The sequence below is a fragment of the Otolemur garnettii genome, unplaced genomic scaffold (genome assembly GCF_000181295.1).
Source record: "Otolemur garnettii isolate 467f Iridium unplaced genomic scaffold, OtoGar3 scaffold00002, whole genome shotgun sequence".
Taxonomy (NCBI): Eukaryota; Metazoa; Chordata; class Mammalia; order Primates; family Galagidae; genus Otolemur; species Otolemur garnettii.
Window position 1 is genome coordinate 41,538,029 of NW_003852397.1, and position 19,824 is coordinate 41,557,852.

Sequence of the window (19,824 nt, forward strand, 5' to 3'; positions counted from 1 at the left end):
TAAGAGCTATATAGACTAAAGCACAAAGCATCAGGGGTCACCTGTTCAGTGACTTTCATGGCTATAGGATCATTTTCAAGCAATTGGCTATCTTGCCCTCTCAGATTGTTCTAGTCAAAAACCTGGCTGAGATACTAGATTGTGGAGAAAGTCAGCTTCAAAAACATGTTAACCACTCAATTCTTCAGGTTTTCTGAATTCTATTCCTGCATGGGGAACTGTCACCAGACTCTCTATTGCTGGACCATAGTAGCTCAGGCCCCCAAAGACAAACTCACACTGGATACTTTTCATTATCGTGCTCTCTACATTTTTCTCATCCAAAGTTGGTAAAAGACATGACTTCATAAAGAACCTTACTTCATTTTCTGTAGAATTGAAATTCAAGCATTATCCGTGATACAAGGTGATATGAGTGTATACTAGTTGCCAGGCACCATGCTAGGCACTCTGCGTATATTATTCCTACAATGTGAATGCGTGCCATCTCCAGACCTCCTTTTCTTTCTGTTAACTTGGTTACTAAGAAGCTCAGAGCTAAATAAAATACTCTAAAGCAGTAGGCACTTAGGATTTTAGTTTAACTATTCTTCTTCCTCTACAACAGTGGTTCTCAACCTTCCTAATGCCGCAGTCCCTCAATACATTTCCTGTGGGTTGTGACCCACAGGTTGAGAACTGCTGCTCTACAAGATTTTGACCTTCTCCTCTCATTTTCAACAGTCTCATTACTTTGTGGGATTTTTGCTATGCATTTACTCAGACACATTTCTGAAAGTTGATATTCTATAAACCAAAACAAATTTCCACAATCTTCAATTGTAATTTCCTCTTGCTTCCAATTGGCAAGAGTTTCCATGAATAATTAATTTAAAGATGACTCCTTGGGTATCATGCTCTGGCCACTTGAAAACTCAGGTAATGCAGTATCTTCCACAATTATCTGGTTTAGAATTGTTTATGCAACTGAAAAGGAGCAAAAGGGGTAAGACTGGCTGACAGCTTACAACATATGGGAAGTGTCAAGTTACTATCAAATCTACCACCAAGGGCTTTTTATTTCTATCTTGTGTTGGGTCCTAACAGTCGCATTTTGCCCCCTCCCCAGTCACCACTTTTGCAGCTCAAACTATACCACCACATGCCCTCGGCCCCCTCAGGGCTGCCAAGGCCAGGGGTCCTGCCAAGACGTGCTGAGTGAGAAGACACTGCTATGGCCCACTGATGTCTGCTTCCTGGAATTTCACTGACAATGCCTCTGGAACGCACACCCTGAAATTCAGGGAGTTGATGGTCAATATCTTTAGAGAATCAAGGTAAGAAGTAAGACAAACTGCAGCTGACGATTGCATGGAAGCAAAACAAATGCCTTCAGGAGGAACTTGCAGAAATAACTCTTTGCATTGTCACTACACAGAATGGCAGGCCAGCTTTTGTCTCAGAGAAAAGAAAGAGATAAAAATAAGCAAAGATTGAAACATATACACATGGCACGTGCACGTGCACACACACACACACACACACGGAGCACAGATCTTGGCATGCCCAACTGGCACCTACCTAGGATGCTTAGTCAGTTATTTTTGAGAATATAGTATTAATTTATTCAACCAAAATTTATCTAGCACCTACTATGTGCCAAGTACTGCTCTAGATGCGAGAAAATCAAGAGTAAGTGAGGAAGTGAAGATTCCTGTTCTCATAGACTCTATTTTCTAGGGGAGACAGGTAATCAACAAGTATCCACTGAAATGAACAATTCAGACTGCAAATAAGGCCAAGGAAGAAAGAAGAAAACAAAAAGATGGAGTGATGGTTCTCAAAAGGGATGAGCAACTGTCTTTGCTTAAGTGGTCAGAGAAGGACTCTGTAACTAGGTGACACAAGCTTCAACTCGATTGAGAAGATGGAGCTAAAGAAACCAATTACCTTTGCTCTGATTTCCACGCAAAAGATGAGCTTACTAAAGAAGGAAATATCCAATACCATTTGTAGTTCCAGCAAAACCCCAGAAGGAAAGGAATCCACAACTTTCTCTGCTCTTAAGATTTTAAGAAATCATCTTTTCCCAAAGATACAGGATTATAAGGAAGTTTTCTTAATTTGTCTCTAATTATAGCAGAATTTACTACAAAGAGGCTAGAAGGGGAGACGTGGAATATTTATTCTGCTTGGAAATACCAGTTACTTTATATAACAATATTCCAATATCAATAAAATTATGCCTCAACATTTTAATGTCAACAGGAATTACTTCATGAAAAACCCAAAAGTAATCTGTAGCTATGTTCAGTCCCAGTTTTTTTTTCACCTGCAATTCAATAAAGCCAAATTGTATTTACTAGCAGATGGTCCCACTTCCAATATATAATAAGGCTTAGAAATCAATTAAAAGTATATTTTCTACTATCTTCTTAACATGAACAAATAAGAAAAGATTGTTTGCTCACCAATGTCTTCAAACGAAGTATCCCCAACCAATCACAATTACTGAATTTGTTAACGTCAATTAAAACACATCGCCACCTGGCATGAAAACATCCTAAAAACATTGACTGCTCAAAATACTTTGCATTGAAATACTCTTTTTGTTAATTTTTCCCGGCCCCTGACTTGTTTCAGAATTAGAAAGAATTAAGCAGAAGTGATGTAGGGAGCAGGTCAGTCATTCTGAATGTGCAGGATGAATCATAAACATTCTGACTAAAATGCAGTTTTTTCCCTTTGCAATCAATGCATGCTATATATTACTATAAAGTACATAAGCACACTGAACAAAGGCTAAATAGGAAATACTGCCCGGTAGGTCTACATTAATGAATACGTTTATCATTATAAAAATCGCTGTGCTTGACATTGTGACATTGTCCAAGGAATGCTTGATTTCTTGAACTGCAAAACAGGTCTTTAATACTGAATCTCATTTGTACCTAAGACCAATAAACACATTAAAAGGACGAATTTATTTACAATGTATTTACCGATCAGGTATAGTGTTTGAATAGTCACAGATTCTAGCTTTGTGTGGAGAAAGGAGGATGGAGACTCTGAACTTAGCCGTATCAATTTACTCTTTGCTCTGACTCACTTTAGGCACTGGTATGTTTCAAGACCCTTGCAAAATTTCCTATTTGGGGGAAATTAGACATTTCACCTTTAATATATATTTTTTAAACTTCACCCCGTTTCTCTCCTCCACCTCCGCCTCCTTAAAACAAATCAGAAGGCTTAAGAATTAGCACTAACAATACTCCACAATGGTCATTGGGAAACCCTCCCCCCAAATGACAACCTCAACGAAGAAGGACGAAATCCACTAAGAATGAAAACTCCCCCAAATTATTAATAGTCCTTTGAGACGGTGGAGGTCTCACAACTGGCACAACTGGTACACAACCAGCTCCGGGAGACCCAGAAGAAGATGCTGCGTCAAGAGAGGCAGAGAAAAGGTGCGCGATCCAGGAGGCGAGCGAAATCGCCACCGATCCCCCAGCAGGCGGGGAGAAGCCGAGTCGCCAAGCACCGGCGACAGCGCACGCCAACATTCTGGCTAATTCTCCTTTCCAAGCCTCGGAGTTCCGGGGCAGGAGAAAAAAGGGGGATGGGAGACCCACAGTCCCTTTAACCCTCCCCCCGTGCCTGCCAACCTTTTCCGAACCCCCGTGTCACACAACTTCCTCATCATGGAAACTTCCACTCGGTTCGGCGCTGAGGATGCCAAACTCCATTTCACAAGGAACATGTCAACAGCTGGGCTTGGGGTTTGAGGAACAGAGCCGCTGCGATTGGAGGGAGCCCCCAGCCACCCTGCTCCACCACTGCCCACGCCGTGGCTCCCTGCCTGCCGCCGCGAGGTGCCCAAACACGAGAGTGCACCTCCTCCCGGATCCGGGGCGCAGAGACCCCGCGATGGCAGGTAACGAGGCGGATGACAACCCCCCAGCCACCCACGCTGGCCCGCCCGCGCTCACTAAGCTTCACCGCCGGCACCCCTCCAGGTTCCTGCGACACTGTCACCATCCCGCTCACCCTTCTGGACAGTTGGAACTGTCGCCCCCTCTCCCCTCCCCCCTCCGCTGCCTCTGCGCGGTTCTCCAGCCAATTTACCCGAGCCCTCGAGCCGGTCGGGTTGAGAGCCCCTGCCCGGGGAAGACAGCCTGCGGGCGCTTGCCCCGAGCCGGGGAGCAGAAGGTCTCCTTTCCAAGCGCACTCACATTATTCATGCAAAGTTAATCCCCGCCGCGTCACGGCCGCCCGCCCGAGGATGTGCGCCTTCCTTGGCCAAGCCCCGCAGTCTCCACCCTCCTCCGCCCCCTCCTCCCGGCGGCGGGGTCCCGAGGAGCGCAGGCGACGGGGCGTCGCGCAAGTCCTGCAAAATGTCAACTCCTTGGGCGTAGAGAGGCGGCCGCAACCAGGGCCGCGCCGGTCCTCCTCGGCCACTCCACTTTTATAGGCGTAGGAAGCCAGTGTGGCCGGGGCACCGGAGTCCCCGCCTCTACGGGCCCCCTGCGCGCCCAGCCCGCCCCGGCCCGCTCCCCGGACGCTGCCTTACTCCGGGCCGGGGGAGCCTGCTCCTCGCCGCGTCTGCGAACCGGTGACCTGGTTTCCCCTCCAGCCCTCCCGGCAGTCCGACTCGCACGGTGGTGGCGGCGGCAGCGGCGGCCAAAAGCAGGCAAACCCGGCTCCGCCAGGGGCGCAGCGAGGAAATGGCCTCCCGGCCACACACCCCGCCGCCGTCACCGGCCCGGGCCGCCAGGCGGGTGCCGACGCTCCCTGTCCGGCACGGGACCCGCGCTCGGACGTGCTTACCGCACCCAGCTCACTGACCCCTACCCCGAGCCCTAAGCACACGCCATCCCCGGGCAGGCCACCTCCGCACCTGCCTCCCCAGGTGTGGGCGCTCCCCTCCTTCCCGGCCGTGCCCTCCCAGGGGTGGTGACGTTGCTGTAGGTTTGCCGGACCCCAGTCCCGCCACCAGACTGCCTGTGCGTGGAGGTTTGGGTTTGGGCTTCATTATTCTAGTTGGAGAAGAGGAAGGAATGGGAGAAGGGGGGTAGGGAGGGGGCGGGAGAGCGAATGTCCGGGAGCACCGTCTTCTTTGCGACCAGTGCGACCCACGCCGCCGCGCTCCTCTGTCTGCTCTCAAACCACTTGTGGCGCGTGTCGGGACATGAAGGAGCTCTGGCCGCTCCTGCGGCCTCCGTGGTCCTGGCCATCTGTCCGTTCTGTTACTGCCACCACTACCCTGAGAATGGAAGTTTAGGAAATGCCGGGCTTGCCTTTAAGAGGAACACTCTCCACGGCCACTGTTTTGCACATCACGGGAGAGGTGTGTACCAGTTAGAGACACTCCACAGATCGCGGAAGGACCACCCCATTAATTTATCTTTGCCTGGACATGTACAAATAAAACCCGGAAGACAAAAATAATTTATACTCTTAATTCTGGCCCGAGCAAATATAGATCTCTCAAATACCGCTGAACAAGTCCTGAAGGCCCAGGGTTCAGGTTGCGAGAAATAAAGGAGGCGACTTGCGTTCTGAGTTAGAATCCTTGCAAAATACCGAGTACCCAGATACTTAGGTTTGCAACAAAACCTACTTTATTAGAGTACAATTATTTTCTTATATACAATATTCAAATAATTCCGACGTCATAATTTAATATAGAAATTCATTCGTGTAACACGCAATGTAATAGGAGCTATAACGATTTATATTCTCAACTGGCAGAACACTGTATAGATTATTTATGAGAGATTTTTTCTAGATTTCCAGCCGGTGACATACGACGTATATGGTTTATTCCAGCTTCTTCAGAGCGTCCCAGGGAAAGGGGCGAGGGGCCACCACCCCACCCCTGCTGAGGGCAATCACAACTACTACCGTCAGGAATGCGTAAGCTGTGCCCTGCATCTGGAGGAGCAGGGTTTCAGCGCGTTTCAAGAGAGAAAGGTGTGGATCCCACGGACCCCATTTTCCTTCCTTCCTTGGCGAAGAAACCCGTAGCTTTATTCTTCTTAATAAGGCTGCGCCACAGGGCTTGCAGGCTTCTGTGGCTAGATAGCTGTGCTCCTTTGCAGGGAAGTTCCTGGGCTTTACTCCAAAGCCGCCCGGAATGTTTTGGTTGGTTTGGAGGAAAAGCTGCGGAGCCTGCACCGCTGGTTCCCAACAGGCGGCCCCCTGGTGGCTGACTGTGGGTGAAAAAACCGTCCACTGAGGAACAGGGCTGGTGCAGGTAGGCCACAACCCTGGATGACAGGGTCTTTGGGTCCTGGGAGTGTGCGAACAACTTCGTAATAGATGAAGTGATGCAGAGTTTTCTGCACAAGGTGGAGGAAAGGCCTACTGGAACTGTTTACTTTTTCTTCTTCCTGACTATAACTTGGAGCTAAATTCTTTCTGAAGGAGGAAGTGGACAGAGGATGAAGTATAACAAAAACTGTTGTTTCCCTTTGTTCAAATAGCTTTGTATTTCTGATCTCATTTTGCCTGGAAATTTCAGAAATGAAGAGTCAATGAAAGCATTAACTATATAACGTGGCATTATTCAAACCATTCATGAGACTACGGTTGTAACAATGAGGGAGGATGATTTTAATGCAACTTTATTGACACAACGTGAACTCTTAGGACACAATTTGTACTGACCCTTGGAGGGCAGTCTCACAGGTTACATGATGGTAAGGGTAGCTACCAACAGATAGTGGTATTTCATTTTCTGGTTTTATACAAGGTAGGACATGGAGGAGAATATCATGAAAACCGGACAGAAGGCAGAACATATTATTCAAACTTTAGATAATATGGGCCTGTGTTCCAACCCAGCTGACTTGGAGGGTGCATTCAGGACTCATGATCATGTTCTAGCTTAGCTACCCTCATCACCAGATCTTTACATTTCAAGCTGATAGTTCAACTCAAGGAAGAAATGCATTCCTACGTTTATTCATTCAGCAACTGCTAAGGTCAGAAAACGAATAAAACACACAACCTTGAAGGGCTAGGATTAGGCAAAAGGGAGAGAGGCTGGTGGTGTAAGTACAGGCTGTGAGCTTATCTTTATTTAAAAACTTGATAGATTGTTCATCATAAATGATTGTTGTAATCATATGATGTTGCATGTTAAAATCCTTTTAAAATTACTGCTTTAAAATGTAATTTCTCTTGATTCCTGAGTTTATTTTTGGCACCCCCTCAAGTTTTGCACCTGAGAGGAGGGCCTCACTTGCCTGAACCTACTCCTTGCCCTCTTGTGCCCTCAATGTCTCCGCAGTCTTATCAGAGAAGTAAAATTCAAGTTAGAATTTTCTAGATGTCAAAGATAATTAACAAGTGAGGGACTTGAGGTTATGGAGTTCCAGATACAGGCATGAGGGGAGATTTCACTGAAAGAGGACTGAACCAGGCCATCAAGGCGGGGGGCTTATTTTACCAGCAAGCATTGGGAGTGGAGGACTAGAACCATTGATATTCTTTCATTTATTCAACTACTCTCAAGCTGCCTGTGTAGCCAAACAACCTAGCCCTGGAGATTCTGATTCTATCTGTTCATTATGAGTTCCTGGAACTTGTTTTTGCTACAAGAGCCCCAGTGATTCCAGTCAGATGCAGCTGGATAAGAATGTAAAGTCCACCCAGCCCTTCAGGAAAGACAAACTCTTAGGGAAGATGGTAGGGTAAAAATTAACTAATTCAAGAGTAAAGATCCAGTGAGAATGCTATAATTATAAATTGCTATGTGAGAGCTGGTAAGAAGGTCAAGCAAACCCAGGAAGAACAGGGGGACTGGGCAAGACTTACTGCATAAGGTAACTGGGGAGAACTTTTAGAAGTCAGAGATGAAAGAACAGAGCTAGCTATCTTATTATCAACACCCAGTACAAAATGAAAATATGGGATCCTTTATCAAAAAGCAGGAGGAAAGTGCCACTACAAGTGCAAAGTACGAAGCTCGCTCCTTTTGCCCACATCCTGTCTTTGACATTGTCGTGGTATTTTTTACTTGCTATTTAGCGTCATTGTAAGTAAAGAAATTAAATGTTTTAAATAATTAGGACAAATGTTACCATTCATCTTTATACTGTGCAATGTCAATTTTAAATGCAAATCTGAGAGCATTTAACTCATATGTGAAATCCAAAAAAATTACACTATTCAAATTTTGTAGCTTATGTACGCATATGTATTTTATAGCTCATATATGCATATGCGCTTTATTCTTACAAAAACAGTGGAAAACATAGCACAAAACTATTTCTATTTCACTGCTTGTTATTTGCCCCTTCCACCAACACTCTGCCTTTGGCTTACTGATGTGATGAGTAAGGAAGATCTGAAAGGAAATGGAACCATGAGTTGTCCTATTTTTCCCCTTCCTCCTATATCATTATTTTCAAAGTAAGGACTTACAGAGAAGTTAGAGGGTCCCTTAGTTGTTGCCTTCTTCCTGTGCTCAAAGCAAGCGCCGATTGGAATGGACAGCCTGGCTTTGTGGGGTGGTCAGTGCCTCCCCTTCCTCACAGATATAACAGGTTTATCTTGCACTCAATTTGAGTTTTGTGGGACTCCTAGGCATTGTGTGTCCACTGGACTTCTGTGCCCATGGGACATCAAAAATGCTATGTGTGAATGGAGCCATGAAGAACAGCAGTGGATATGCATGCTACCTGTATTTCCTCTGATCATGCACATGCTGCATTATCCATCAGCCTTCATTTACAAAACACAAGTTCAAAAATGAAATTGTCAGGAATTTCCATATGATGACAACAGAGCATTAAATTAAGTGGCAGACCCTAAACACCTGGCCCTTCTGAGAAGGGCCCTGTGCAGCCGCACAGACTGCGGACCCATTTAGCTGGTCTTAAGGAAAGAACTTGCTGTTTTGTTGTGGTAGAAGGTCTGGAGCGTGTTGGGGGTGCCAGTATACGTCTGGAGTATATTGCAGTACACCAGTACACGTTCTGGCGAGGCTGGTTATAGCAAAGAGTATGCAATATTCTAGGTAACATTTAGCCTAGTATAACAAGGCTATAACCAATCCATTTAGCCTAGTATAACAAGGCTATAACCAATCCATTGAATATGGATTATGTTCCAGGGACTATCCTAAACATTTCACATATATTTTAAAGTTTGCTCTGAGACTTTGTGAAACATATTACAATGCACTCCATTTTCAAGATGAGGAAGCTAAGACATAGCAAGATCAAATATTCTGCTCAAGCTCAGGCCCAGAGAGAAAGTGTCCTCTTAACCAGCACATTATGCTTCCTGTATGCAAGAGATGGTGTCAGGGGACAGGCATGTGAGGCTTGAGAACGTGAGTGTATTCTGACAGTTGTGACACGAGGGACTGCTGTGCACTGGTACAGTCAGAAGAAGCTTCAATAAAACATGCATGTCATTGGCTACAAAATTCCCTAATCACATTCTCTTCCCTTGTTTTATTGCTGAAGGTAGAAGATTCTAAGGCTCTGGGCAGGAGCTAGTAAGCTACAAGTCAGAAGGGTCCCTTGATCACCATGAGGAGGAGAACTAGAACACTCATGTGAAACTGTTACAGTGTTTGAGCAATCAACTGCTTTGTGTTTTCTAAGTCACAGAAATATAAAAGGAAATTTGATGCAGTAGTGTTCTCTTAACACACCTGTCAGCCAGTCCAAACTCCATCACAACGTAAGTTATCTTTTCGTTAAACAGATGCATTTAAAATAATAAAATAGACCTACATGCATCCATATAAGTCTAAAACAAAACGTTGGACTAAAAACAGTGCTCAGCATGATAAATTTTTTGTTGATGTGTAATTTATATACACATCAACTAAAATAGAAAAAGTAGAGCGGACAAATCCTAAACATTCAGTTTGATGAGTTTTTACATTTTGATACCCCTGTATAGTCACCTCTCAGAGCAAGATAGAAAATATTACCAGCAATGTAGAAATTTTCTCTGTACCTTTTCTCTGTCTATACCACCCTCTTCTAGAGGTAACCACTATTTTGACTTCTGTAATCATTAATTAGTTTTGTCAGATCTTGAACTTCACATAAACGGAATCGTACAGGGTACTCTCTTTTGTATCTGGTTTCTTTCACTCAATGTAATGTTTTGAGGTAAATCACATTATTTTATGTATTAAAAAGTTATTCTTTTAAAATTTCTGCTCCGTGTTTCATTATATAAGTATAGAACAATTTGTATATTCATTCTCCAATTGATGGACATTTGGGTTATTTCAAGTTTGGGATTATTATGAATAAAGCAGCTATGAACATTCCTGAATAATTAGTTTTGTGGATATATCACTCATCTCTTGGTCATATGTTTAAAATGGAAATGTTGGTCATATATTTTTCTGAATTATTCTATTAAAGCTCTCTGAGGTACAAGATAACAAAAGCCATATCTGACAAAACCACAGCCAACATTATACTGAAAGCATTCCCCCTATGAACTGGAACAAGACAAGTACGCTCACTTTCACCACTTCTATTCAAGATGATAGTGGAAGTATTGGACAGAACAATTAGTCAAGAAATGAAGGGCATCTGAATTGGAAAAGAAGAAGTTAAGTTATCTTTGTTTGCTGATAATGTGATCTTATACCTAGAAAACTCTAAAGACTCCTCCAAAAGACTCCTAGATTGTTAAATGAATTCAGTAAAGTCTCAAGTTACAAAATCAATGTATACAAATCAGTAGTATTGCCAAATACTAGCATTCCCATACACCAATTATGACCAACTAAGACCAAATCAAGAACTCTATCTCATTTATAATAGCTGCAAAATTATATCTATGAATATATTTATCCAAGGAAATAAAAGATCTCTACAAAGAAAACTATAAAATACTAATAAAAGAAATCATAGATGACAAATGAATGGAAAATCATCTCATGCTCATGGATTAGAAAACCAATATTGTATTTATTTACTTATTTATTGATTTATTTTGAGACAGACTCTCACTATGTTGCCTGCAGTAGAGTGCTGTGGCATCAAGTTCACCGCAACCTCAAACTCTTGGGCTTAAGCAATTCTCTTGCCTCAGCCTCTCAAGTAGCTGGGACTACAGGTGCCCACCACAATGCCTGGCTATTTTTTGTTGCAGTTGTCATTATTGTTTACCTAGCCTGGGCTGGGTTCAAACCCCCCACCCTCAGTGTATGTGGCTGGTGCAGTAACCACTGTGCAATGGGCACCAAACTGAGAAGAACAACTTGTTAAAATGGCCATACTGCCCAAAGCAATGTATAGATTCAATGAATTTCCTATAAAAGTACCAATGTCATTTTTCACAGAATTATCCTAAAATTCATATGGAACCAGAAAAGATCTCGAATTGCCAAAGTAATCCTAAGGAAAAAAACAGAACTCACATTATGTGACTTCCAGTGATGCAAGACAATATTAACCCAAACAGCATAGTATTGGTATAAAAATGGAAACATAGGTCAATGGAACAGAATAGAGTCCCCAGAAATAAAGCCATATACCTACAACCATCTGGTCTTTAACAAAGCAGACATAGTCCACTGGGGGAAGAACCCACTATTTAACAAACGATGCTGCATGATTGGACAGATATGCAGAAGACTGAAACTGGATCCCTATCCTTCAGTATATATAAAAATTAACTCAAGATTGATTAAAGACTCAGATGCAAGACCAGAAAGCATCAAAATCTAGAAGAAAACAGGAAGAACTCTTTGTAATATTGGCCTAGGCAAGGAATTTCTGACTGAGACCCCAAAAGCAAATGCAATAAAAACAAAAATAAACAAATGAGATTTAATTAAATTAAAGCACTTCTGCACAAGAAAAGAAATTATCAACAGAATAAATAGACAAACTAGAGAATGGGAGGAAATGTTTGCAAATTATGCATCCAACAAAGGACTAACATCCAGAATGTATAAGGAACTTAACTCACCAAGAAAAGAACGAATAGCCTCATTAAAAAGTGGGCAAATGACAGACAGGCATTTTTTAGAATGAAGATATATAAATGGCCAACAAACATGAAAAAGTTGCTCAACATTACTAGTCATCAGAGAAATGCAAATTAGAACCACAATGAGAGACCATATTACTCCAGACAGGATTATTAAAAAGTCAAAAAAATGAAGTGTAGGCATGGTGGCTTATTCCTGTAATCCTAGCACTCTGGGAGGCTGAGTCAGGAGGATTGCCTGAGCTCAGGAGTTCGAGACTAGCCTGAGCAAGAGTAAGACCCTCTCTCTATTAAAAAAAAAAAAAAAAAGAAATAGAAAAAAACTAGCTGGATATGGTAGTTGCAGCTACTTGGGAGGCTGTGGCAAGGGGATCACTTGAGCCCAAGAGTTTGAGGTTGCTGTGAGCTGTGACCCCTCAGCACTCTACCCAGAATGAGATTCTGTTTCAAAAAAATAAATAAATAAGAAACAAAAGGTATATTAATGTGGAATGTGGTGAAACTTATACCCTGTTTGTAAGAATGTAAATTTCAAACCCGTATGAAAAACAGTATGCAAATTCCTCAAGGAACTAAAAGTAGACCTACCATTCAATTTAGCAAACTGCTAGATATCTTCCCAAAGAAAAATAGGTCATTATATCCAAAAAGATACCAGCTCATGCATGTTCATCATAGCACAATTTGCAGAAGAGAAGATATGAGAATCAACCTAAGGGTTCATCAACTGATGAGTGGGTAAAGAAAATATGATATATACTACTTAGCTATAAAAAAGAATGAAATAATGTGTTTTGCAGCAATTGTATGGAACTAGAAGCAATTATTCTCAGTGAAATAACTCAGGAATGGAAAATACCTCCCCCCATTGTGTTCTTGCTTACAAGTGGGAGCCAAGCTAGGTATGAAAAATCATTTATTGGGTGCAATGTACATTATCTGGGTGATAGATACACTGAAAGCCCAGACCTCACCACTGTATGATATATCCATGTAACAAAATTCCACTTATGTCTCATACATCTTCTGATATGTGTGGATTCAGTGGGGATGAGGGGGAGCCCTCTGTGATACCAGCACAATTCTGAGCAATGAGATGGTGGTCGATTAGTATTTACTGACTTCTGTTTATTCTTACTGTTTTCACAAATAAAATATTCAAAGTTATAAGGGGCCTACATTGAGTGAATATTATTCAGTATTATAAGTATGAGAATCTTTGAAAATTTAATATTCAAAATTACCATTGCCCTATGTAGCATATAAACTCTGCTTACAGCCACAAATTATTTCTTGTGAACTAAGCCACATATTAAAACCTAACCACAGGCCGGGCATGATGGGCCATACCTATAATCCTAGCACTCTGGGAGGCTGGGTGGGTGGATCGCTTGAGCTCATGAGTTCGAGACCAGCCTAAGCAAGAGGGAGACCCCATCTCTACTAAAAATGAAAAACTGAGGCAAGAGGATCATTTGAGCCTAAGAGTTTGAGGTTGCTGCGAGCTATGATGATGCAACACTCTACCAAGGGCAACAAAGTGAGACTCTGTCTTGAAAATACAAACAAACAAACAAACAAACAAACAAAATCTATCCAAAAATGAAGACGCTAATGAATTAAAGTATATTAAGAAAAAGGTGAATGGGGAAAGAAAGGCAAGGATACTAGAGCATTTCTAAATTAAATCTGAATTTTCAGCTGTTTGAAGGCCAGGCTTAAGATGAGCTGAGCAAATGCTCATTGGACTGGAATAACCTAGGTTCATTGTGAGCACACAAAAGTACAATACATTGTTAAATTCTTTTTCAATCACAGAAGAAATCTAGTGGTTCAAGACACATCTTCCTAAAAGTGTCAATTTATATGCATCAAAAATGGAATTATAATTTTAAAAAAATTAGTGAAAATATCCTTTCTGTTCAGGAAGGTAATAAAGTCAATCTTTATCATTTGCATGGAATAAACCCTAATTCATCTAGAAAAAATAACACATATAATATGATGCTCATGATTATGGCTATTTTCAGATCCTTAAAATCTCCAAATGAGTCATATCTGAAGTGACAGTCATAACTTCAAATTTACTTGCTTTCGTCAGTTTCAATGAGATTCTCAATTAGAGGGCAAGATAGGTCTTACCGACACCTCCTATTTTTATGTTTTCTAGCTCTCTTTCACAATAAAACTTGCCTCACTGTCCGTTTATGAAGAATGGTGTAAAATATTAGTCATAGAGCTCCCACAAACACCACTGTACAACATATTTTGAACATCTATAAATGATATAGATGATACATTTGGGGCAATCGAATCTAGTGCAAGTACAAGAAAGGCCCGTGAGTCCATTTATGCAGATTTAGAGCAGATCCTCTCCTGTGGGTGCTGTCAGGTAACGTGTTAAAGAAAGGTGTGAGTTCCAGGGGTGTGTCACTTCTAATCACATGATTTAGGCATGTTACTTAGGTTCTCTAAGCCTCAGTTTCCTCCGTTGTGAAAAGGGAGAAAATAATTGTACCTACTTGACAGGGATGGTGTGAGGAATCTGTGATCATAGCTGAATAATGCCCTGCACAGTGCCTGCTACTTAGTAAGTGGCTAATGAACGTGATTTGTCATTATTATTTTGGAAAAAAGTATTTTAAGGTACTTGAACACTTACAAAAAGGGCAAAGGTGAAAATTTTATCTTGAAAGATACCTTTTTCTAAATGAATAACTCAACAAATATTTACAAATACAGGCATTTGTAACAACACAGCTGCCCACTGCTTGGGCAGGCAATTCTAGGCTCTAGAGAGGGAACAGTGAGTGAGATGGTCAAAGTCTTTTTCCTTGTGGGGCTTAAGTAGCATTGAACAGGATGTAAATTCTTTGAAAGAGGAGGGACACTTCTATCTTTGGCAAGGATTGAGCACAAACCCCAATGCATGGCTGAATTCAGGATTGCAGAAATAATATCTCTGGAGACAGATTGTTTTACTGATTTATGAGCTCAAGCCTTTAACAGTGGTCTTTTGGAGGAAATGACTCAGTTGTTACAGAGGTCTTGTTATGAATATTTTCTTTGTAGCACTTCCTAGCTGCTACTAATCTCTTAAATTGGCTAAATAAACAAACTTGAGAATTTAATTTTTTTAAAGCAAGATCTGTACTCTTATGGGGTAAAAGCAAAGTAAACTTAAGTTCCATAATGATGGTAGCTTCTATGAGAAAGATCAGGAAGAAAGGTCTTTGTTTACCTGATAATTTTCATAGCATTTTCTATTAAATAAGTGAGTCGAATGACAGGAAGCTTCTGTTTACTTGTTTGGATAAACTGCAGATTGAATTGACCATCACTTTGGCCTTTAATGAATGAATGGCCAGAGAATCTGTAAATTCAGGTCATAAATATTCCTTGCTGGTGTTTCTTTCAATAATTCCTACTCATTTTTGTACTTACTCGTGACATAAAAAATAATAATGAGGTATGGGCCTTTGGATGAGGACAACTGATAATTCTAAAGGTGATGATGGACATTTCCTTCAGGTTAATTTTCTTTAGCCTCTTTATTTCCATAAAAAAGTTATTGATTGAAACTGTCGGACTGAAAGACACAAAGCTGCGCCTACCACGAAGCGTCTCATTCTTTGTAGGCCTACTTCTTTGGTTCTTCCCCTAGACTTCAATGCATGATTTGAAAAACAGTTTTGTGGCTCCTGATGTTAGATGAAACCCGAGCAGTGAGAAATGGCCTTGACTCCTTCCCATCATTCCCCTCAGATCCATTAGTTCACTTCCCAAAAGTGAACTAATGGATATTGGTTATTAGAGCTTGTGGGGTTTCTACACTACTAGTGTAGGTGGGGTTTGTCCCACCTATAACATAGAGAAAACCTACATTGCTGATGAGATTAACTGAAATCATACTTTTCAAATGCTGCACAAAGTGCCTGGATGCTGGGCCATCAGTAAAGATTAGTGTTCTTTTTCTTCTCACAAATGTTCTTTCTTCTGAGTGAAGCCACAGTTTGATAATTGATGGCAAAGATAAAATGCATGTAAGTGTTAAGCAGAGACCTCAGAGCAAATTTCCTCAACAGAGGCAGAGCTGGAGAGATGATGATGGGCATGGCCTCCATCTCCCACCCCACTATGGACTACGTATTGGATCTTGGACAGTCAGTTTGCCCATCTGAAGAAAGATCATTTGAAAATATAAGAAAGAAAAAGTTCCTGAGTGTTGGCTTCTCTCAGCTCCACTTTTCTCGTCTGTAGCATGGGTATGTCGTTTCTGCCTTGCTCGCTCCATGGAATTAAATTATAAGGATCTAATGAGGTTAAGGGATACGAACGACATCTCCCAAATGTGGAACATTCCAAAAACCGTAACACATTCTTATCTGGGGATACCCTGCAAACGCAAAAGGAGCCACATTGAAATAATACTCCTTGACCTGAGGAATCACAGGCTCTTCTGCAAAGCAGAGACAAGCACTTAGCGGCTGTGAATTTAAGTGACACCCAGTCTGGTGCCAGAACTGAAACCAGCAGAGCTCCACAAGTGAAATGTGACAGAGGAGCAGTTTCCTCTTTTTGACTCTTGGCCCCTATTTAACCCAAACTCAAAGTTCCTTTTTTTCCTATTAACTATTTCTAAATATGTTTCAGGAAAGTAATTCAACTGAAAGCTGGACCCCCGTGGACCCTGCAGGTGTAATCCATGGAAAAACCCATAATTCTTGCTGTGGTGGGGCACAAAGACAATAGCTAGTCTTTATAGCAAGGACTAGTAGGAAGATTCGTTCTTGCCATTCCTCCAGCACAGTGAGCTCATTCCTGCCTTTGTACAGACTGTGCTTTCTACCGAGCTCTCTCCCCAGACCTCCACATGGCTTCCTCCCTCACTTCAGTGAGGCCTCTTATGTTCAGATAGGCCTCTCCTGACTATCTTCTCAAATAGAGCAACCTGTCACTCTCTAGTCCACTGGTTCCCCACACATGGTTCTCCCATCAGCAGTATTACCACTCCCTGGGAATTTGTATGCAATGAAAATTCTCAGTCCTCACTCAAGACCTACTAATGAGAAACCCTGGGGATGAGGCTGAGAACTCTATATTTTAGCAAATTCAGCACTTTTCAAGTCTCTCCTTATGTCCCATTTGCTAAAGTTCTATTGGCCAAAGCAAACCACATGATCAACTCAGCTTCAAGGGAAGGAAAAGTAGACTCTACCTCTCAATGTACAATGCTGCGTTGCCAGGATGCATTTAGAGGCACAAACCAAAGACCTGGCCTGAGAAATTGAAAGGAGAACTATCACATGTCCCTTTCATCCCCCCCCCCTCAGAATTGAGTAATATTTTCAAAAGGGCCCCCAATGATCTCTGGTTCTATGTTTATCTTAAGGGACTCATCACCATAACAGGAATTTTTCTGTATCAAGCTTAGCCAAACTTTTCCCATACTGCTTCAGAGATTGATACAAAAGGCCAAGATCAAAAGCCACTGTGTATGTGGACTTGTGAACTGGTTTTGGTAAAACTATGTCACATCATGGCAGGTTGGAGCTTGTCCTCATTTTATGCCCCATACCAGGTAAGAAGGGAAAAATAGACTAAGGCCACATAATACAATAATATACGTATTCATAGAACACTGGTGCAAGGTGTATTCACCTTATCACAGAGAACGGAAGGACGCTGCTTTGATTATCTGGGTACTGTTGACAGTCAATACACCTTGAGTGGGCAGCTTTTTTTTTTTGAGACCGACCCATAAGTTGTCCCCCTGGGTAGAGTGCCGTGGCATCACAGCTCACAGCAACCTCCAACACCTGGGCTCAAGCGAGTCTCCTGCCTCTGCCTCCCAAGTAGCTGGGACCACAGGCGCCAGCTACAATGCCTGGCTATTTTTTTTGGTTGCAGCCATCATTGTTGTTTGGCGGGCCCAGGCTGGATTTGAACCTGCCACTGTAGGTGTATGTGGCTGGCGCCTTAGCCACTTGAGAGCCACAGGCGCCGAGCCGAGTGGGCAGCTTTTATCTCACCTATACAACATTCCTTGAGGTCAAAGTATCCGTGGCCAAGCTCTGGAAAAACCATGGTGGACAAAGCAAAATGATCTCTTCCTTTGTGGAACTTTGAGTCTAATGAGATAGACATTTAAAGGTATGTCCATACATATATACACACACACACATACTATAAAGATACATAGACACAGAAATATATAAATGGAGATAGATATAAAGAGAACCAGAAGGCGATAGGTAACAGAGGGTCATGGGTAAAGATGACATAGCCAGGGAAGGCCTCTCTGAGAAAGTGACATTTCAGCTAGGAGCTGAGGGCTGAGCAGAAAATATCAATATACATGTACATATGTATACACAAACACACACAGGAGGGTGCCAAAACATGTATACACATTTTAAAAAAGGAAAAGACTATGTTTAAATTGGAACACTCAATATATACTGATAATAAAAAAGGAATGTAAGTCACATTTGAGCACCTCTTATAATTGCAGAAGTCAAATGCGACTTGAGTATTACAATTTTAATACAGGTTTTTCCTTTCTTAAAATGTGTATGTTTTTTGGCACCCTCTGCCTACATAGCTATGATCATTATATAAATCAGAAAGGATGGACTACAGCAACAGGTAAATAAAATTAAATGGTGAGAAAAGACACCAGAATGAGACCAGGAAAAGAAGACAACGGGTTCTCAAATTGTCACGGAAAATGTAAAACATTTTATCCTGAAGTTTCACTGTGGTTTCCCAGTCTTTTTCCTTCTATTATATTGCTGGATTTGAACAGAAAATAGTTTAGGAGAACATCTGCTTTAAACTACCATCCTGTTTGAGAGGCTGTAATCTCTAAGCAGTATAAAAAAATAGAAAGATAGGGTGGTGCCGGTGGCTCCAAGGAGTAGGTGCTGGCCCCATATTGCTGGAAGTGGCAGGTTCAAACCCAGCCCCGGCCACAAACTGAAAAAAAAAAAAAAAAAGTAGACAGGTATACTCTAGCAAGTTAAAGACCACATTTAGCCACCAGCTTATGCACTTCTAGAAAAGGGGAGAAAAAAATTTCATGATGTTTGGCAATGTCATATTCTCATTTTAGGGTCTGTTAAGATTAGGAATAATGATTTGTAGAAACTAATGACGGGTGTTCACGATTCACTGTGATGCATGGTCCACGGACACGTGGAACACAAAGAAATGTTTCCTTCTCTTCTCAGGGCCTAGTGGAAGATTCCGTTTTAGGGTTGCTATATTTTCAACTTTGGAAAGGATCAGGATCCCATATGTAAAGTTCAGACTCCTTCGATTGTTTTCATTTGTATTTACATGTAAAACCTGGGCTTGGACCTTAGTCTTCCTGTGCTCTGGGCTAGGTAATTCCTTGCTGTGAAGGGCTGAGTTTTGCGCTGTAGGACGTGGAACGGCACCCCTGGTTTCCACCTTCTAGATGCCAGTAGAAACCACCCAACACACCCCTCACCCTCTTAGGTCATGACAACCAAAATGTCCTCAAGGGCCAAAATTATCCCTGGTTGAGAACTCATGTTCTACCTTCCAGTATCAGAAAATTGGAATTTTGCTGCTGCTGCTTAGATAATTTTCTAGATGAAGCATCTGCTGACTGGCATATTTTAACACCTTACAGAGAACTGAGAAAAATCTGGAGCTTATTAATGACATATATTATTTAATCTATTCCTATCTTAAAACAATATGACTATACCAGAACCTTAAAGTTTTCCTCAAAATAGAGAAAAAGAAAAAAATGATGAAGCATGGCATTTCAAGGAACGTATTTCTTATGAAATGCCCAACAGACAGATATGAATATACAAAAAAAAAAAA

At 41.9% G+C, this 19,824-nt stretch overlaps 1 protein-coding gene across 3 annotated transcripts in view; it reads right to left on the reverse strand.

Annotated features, from left to right (window-relative positions):
• THRB (thyroid hormone receptor beta) overlaps positions 1-4,595 on the reverse strand; it is a 359,939-nt gene extending 355,344 nt beyond the window's left edge. Inside the window, exon 1 of one of the 3 annotated variants that reach the window (XM_023513776.1) lies at positions 4,553-4,595. The gene's annotated coding sequence lies outside the window, so the exon portion shown is untranslated. Of the gene's footprint in view, positions 1-4,107; positions 4,426-4,552 lie in introns of those variants that run through there. The other 2 variants (XM_023513780.1, XM_003781747.3) reach the window with 2 other exon arrangements.
• Positions 4,596-19,824: the final 15,229 nt, after the last annotated feature.